Source organism: Triticum dicoccoides, chromosome 5A (genome assembly GCF_002162155.2).
Source record: "Triticum dicoccoides isolate Atlit2015 ecotype Zavitan chromosome 5A, WEW_v2.0, whole genome shotgun sequence".
In the NCBI taxonomy this organism is placed as follows: domain Eukaryota; kingdom Viridiplantae; phylum Streptophyta; class Magnoliopsida; order Poales; family Poaceae; genus Triticum; species Triticum dicoccoides.
Window position 1 is genome coordinate 582,305,012 of NC_041388.1, and position 5,139 is coordinate 582,310,150.

A 5,139-nucleotide genomic window follows, 5' to 3' on the forward strand; every position below is an offset into this window, starting at 1 on the left:
AATATGAGTATGTCAATATGCGTATGCAGGCTTCGCTGATGGCGTCCGCCGCACTAACTGCGGAGGTCGCCGTACTGAAGCAGGACCTCGGGGGGTCCAGGAAAGAGCTCGGCCTTGCCAAGAGGCAGCTCGAGGAGAACAAGGGTAAGTAATACCCTGACTTATGTATATATATAAAAGAGGACGCGATTGCAAAATGACAGGATCATCGTATGTTTGCCAGGGGCCACGACCGAGGTGGCGACCCTGAAGCAAGTGCTAACCAAGGCTGAAGATACAGCGGCCAAGGAGCGCACCGAGCGAGAGAAGCATGAGGCTCGGGTGGGCGAGGTGCAGCAAGAGCTCCAGGCTCTTGTGGCGAAGCACGAGGCGTTGGAGCTTGACTCCAAGACGCGGGAGTCTGAGCTTGCCGCAGCCCTCGAGAGTGTAAAAAGTGCCAAGGCCGAAGCCCAAAAGGCCCTCCAAGAGATCGACGCGATGAAGAAGATAGCGGCGGGTAAGGCTTTCTATATGCAAAGCAAGCATGTAAAAGTAAATTACCGATTACTTACCCGGATCCGGAGCTCTTTAGGAGCATTCGCAGATTTGCCCCGCAGTGTGTCCGATGCCGCACAATTTACCAGGTCGAGGACGGAAGCTTGACGGAGAAGCTGTTCTGGTCTCAGTATGCTGAGGCCGAACGTCCGGTGCCAATGAGCGACCAGCTGAAGCAGATGGTCGAGCTACATAAGGCGGCCGATCAGGCCATGAAGAGCTTTATAGTCTGGCTATGGCCTGGCGACGCCCTTCCGAACAGCTTCTTCGGCCTGGTGAGGCGGCTTGTGGATGCCTGCCCGCGGCTGGAGGTCGTCAAGCGATCTGTCTATATTGAAGGTGCACGCCGGGCTTTCGCCCGTGTGAAATTGAAGTGGGTCAAGCTAGACGTCGTGAAGCTGATCAAGGAGGGGCCGCCAGAGGGCAAGGAGCACCGCCACCCCGGAATGTACTACGAGGGTGTTCTGTCGGGTGCCCGTCTCATCGCGGACGAGTGTTCAAAAGATGTAATATTTGAGTAAACTTGCTCATTTTATCTTGTATTTATGAAAACTTGTTTCATATGCGCTATGCAACGCTTGTTTGAATTTAAAATATTACCTTCTGTTTGGCTGTTTATCCAATCTGAGAGATGGCTAGTCCTCGGCTTCTGCCCCCATGCCACGAGTGCTGGGGTGTTCGGGATAAACCTGAGCACTCTTGTTCCCATATTTGGGTCCTTCGAGGGAGGTGCTCAGCACAACGAACAAGGCAACCGGACTAATAATGCTTTATCACTCTCACTTAGCCATAGAATTCTATAATTTTAAATTTTGGCGAAGCCCCTCATATTCGGAAGGCCGAATTCTGGGCGCGATACACGCCTGTAAGCCGGACAGGGCCGGCCCCTCGCCCTAAGCGACATAAGTCTTTAGGGACTCGAAAAACCTCGCCGAACAGCGACCAATCTCTCGCCTTATCATGACAGTCAGTTTTAGCTTTCTCTACTGAGGTGCTAAGCCCGGCAGAACCGGGGCACAATCATAGTAGTTCTCCTAGCGCTACCTTAGCCGATAGAGCGGAACATAAGGTACCAAAACATAGGAGCCGGGCAAACCCAACATTTGACCAAAGACATGATTCGGAGCTGATGCATATAATGCTATAAGTTCGGGGTGCCGCACTTGTGAAAGTGTTCAGACTTTTCACACCGCATTGTGGGGTACGTAAGCCCCTGGTGTATTGGTCGTACCATAGTGTACGGTTGCAAGGCGTCATTAATGAACACATAGATATATATATAACAAGAATGCAATAATAGTCATAATGTCATGCATTATTTATTAAAAAATTGCGTTAAAGCAGAGTGATACAGATAGTGCGATAAGCAAAGAGTAGGACTATGTCCCTTCCAAGGGCAAGCTGAGGAATGATATTAAATTGAATATTTCACTCATTTACTGTAATCAACCTGGGAATTCCGTGATATAACGTAGTTGTCTGCCTCCTTGGTTGCTGCATCATATGTTCGGCAATAGTGCTGCCGGACAGTGTTTCCAGAGATTAAGGTCCTGAAAGAAAAAGAAAAATAATCGAACGGAAAGCCCCTAGTGCGGTTTAGGCCGCCTCTTGGGGCGTGTCGTAGTTGTGCCCCCCTCCCCACATGTGCCCATGGTATTTTTAATGTGTAATTATGTACGCGCGGCACGAGTTTCGCCGCTGGGATGGGATTGGGGTGGCCGACGTATTGCTACGCGAGCTCAGATCGCGCCAGGCGGTCTATTTGCCGATTGCCCCGAGCGCGCTTGAAGGTGTCCGGGCTGTGAAGCGCCGCACTGGTTGATTGCCTTGAGAGGCTGCTTTGCGTTTCTGCTGCGAGGGCTGCGGTGTGCTCCTCTGTTCGGAGAGAGCGCTCTGTGTTTCCATTGACTGTAATAACTCCGCGAGGTCCTGGCATCTTGAGCTTGAGGTATGCATAATGCGGTACCGCATTGAATCTAGCAAATGCGGTTCGCCCGAGCAGCGCGTGATAACCACTGCGAAACGGGACTATATTGAAGATTAACTCTTTGCTTCGGAAGTTATCCGGGGATCCGAAGACCACTTCCAGTGTAATTGAGCCTGTGCAATGGGCCTCTACACCTGGAATGACGCCCTTAAAGGTCGTTTTTGTGGGTTTGATCCTTGAGGGGTCTATACCCATTTTGCACACTGTGTCCTGATAAAGCAGGTTCAGGCTGCTGCCGCCGTCCATAAGGACTCAAGTGAGGTGAAATCCGTCGATGATTGGGTCTAGGACTAGTGTGGCGAATCTGCCATGACGGATACTAGTGGGGTGGTCCCTGCGATCGACGGTGATCGGACATGAGAACCAAGGGTTGAACTTTGGGGCGACTGGCTCCAACGCATATACGTCCCTAAGCGCACACTTCCGCTCCCTCTTGGGGATGTGGGTTGCGTATGTCATGTTCACCGTCCGCACTTGCGGGGGAAACCTCTTCTGTCCTCCAGTGTGCGGCTGCCGGGGCTCCTCCTCGTCATTGCTATGCGGCCCCTTGTCCTTGTTTTCGGCAATTAACTTGCCGGCCTGCTTGAACACCCAACAATCCCTGTCAGTGTGATTGGCTGGCTTGTCTGGGGTGCCGTGTATTTGACACGAGCGATCAAGTATACGGCCCAAGCTGGACGGACCCGGCGTAGTTTGTTTGAATGGCTTTTTCTGCTGATCGGGTTTAGAGCCTTTGATCCGGCATTGACTGCCGTATCCTCAGTATTTTCGCTGTTAATGCGGTGCTTATGCTTGTTGTGACATGACCTGCTATTGTCGTCCTTGGTATCTGAGGTACCATGGTTCTTTGATATGCTATTACTGCGAGCCAGCCAGCTGTCTTCTCCCGCACAAAAGCGGGTCATGAGCGTCGTGAGAGCTGCCATAGATTTCGGCTTTTCCTGACCAAGGTGTCAGGCTAGCCACTCGTCTCGGATGTTGTGCTTGAAAGCCGCTAAAGCCTCTTCATCCGGACAGTTGATGATTTGATTTTTCTTTATAAGGAACCGAGTCCAGAATTGCCTGGCCGACTCTTCTGGCTGCTGAATTATGTGGCTCAAATCATCGGCGTCTGGTGGTCGCACATAAGTGCCCTGAAAGTTGTCGAGGAATGCGGCTTCCAGATCTTCCCAACAGCTAACGGAGTCCGCTGGCAAGCTGTTAAGCCAATGCCGCGCTGGTCCTTTGAGCTTTAGTGGGAGGTATTTGATGGCGTGTAAGTCATCGCCATAGGCCATGTGGATGTGGAGGAGGAAGTCCTCAATCCATACTGTGGGATCTGTTGTGCCGTCGTATGATTCAATATTTACAGGTTTGAAACCTTCTGGGAATTGATGTTCCATTACTTCGTCTGTGAAGCATAAGGGGTGTGCGGCGCCTCTGTATTGGGCTATATCTCGACGCAGCTCGAATGGGTCTTGCCTGCTGTGTTTGGCCCGGCCGGATTTGCTTTTACTGTATCCGGTGTGACGTTTGTCGTCTCGCGGAGTGGTGCGCCCTCGTGATCCGTAGATCGATCTTGAATGCTTTGCCTTGTCCTCCAATATGTCTCGCAGGTCTGGCGTATCTCCCCATGCCTTTTTATTTGAATGGCATTGGGGTGGAGGCTGAGCTTTTGGCTGGAATGCCTCTCTATCGCGGCCACGAGGTGGCCGATCAGCCGTATCATACGCTTCTTCCTCCAGCCGGGGTAGTAACCTGCGCCTTGGGTAACTCTTGGAGGGGCGCTCGAGTTTATATTCCTCGGCCGCGAGGACTTCAGTCCATTTGTCAGCTACCAGATCTTGATCAGATTGAAGCTGCTGCTGCTTTTTCTTCAGGCTATTTGTCGTGGCCATAAGCCGGCGCTTGAAGCGCTCTTGTTCGACGGGATCCTCTGGGACGGCGAATTCATCGTCGCCGAGGCTTGCCTCGTCTTTGGAGGGGGGTGTAATTGTCATCCTCCTCCTCTCCGCCTGCCGCTCTCTCAGGAGAGCTGGCTTCTTCATCCTCCTGCTCTAAATCTTGCTGGAGGGGTTTGTTGTTTTCTTCGGCACTATCCGGAGTGTTATTCTCTCCTGTGTCGGTATCACCACTTTTGCTTTGGTGGGACTTAGAGCGGCGCCGCTGACGTCGGCGTTCGGGTTGCTTCTTGGAGGGGTCATCCTCCGCTATCCCGTCGCCATTGCCTTATTTGGGTGTATCCACCATGTATATGTCATATGATGAGGTGGCTTTCCAGTGCCCTATAGGTGCTGGTTCATGTTCGTCTCCGACATCGTCGTCCATACCGTCGATGTCTTCAGAGTCGAAGTCGAGCATGTCGGTTAAATCATCGACAGTGGCTACGAAGTGGGTGGTGGGTGGGCGTCGAATTTCTTCGTCGTCCGCATCCCAATCATGTTGGCCATAATCCGGCCAGGGCTCTCCTGACAAAGAGAGAGACCTTAGTGAATTCAGAATGTCGCCGAAGGGCGAGTGCTGAAAGATATCCGCGGCGGTGAATTCCATGATCGGTGCCCGGTCGGATTCGATTGGCAGGGGCACGGATGGTTCGGAGTCCGGAAAAGAGTCCGGCACCTTGGAGTCACGGGCTGCGC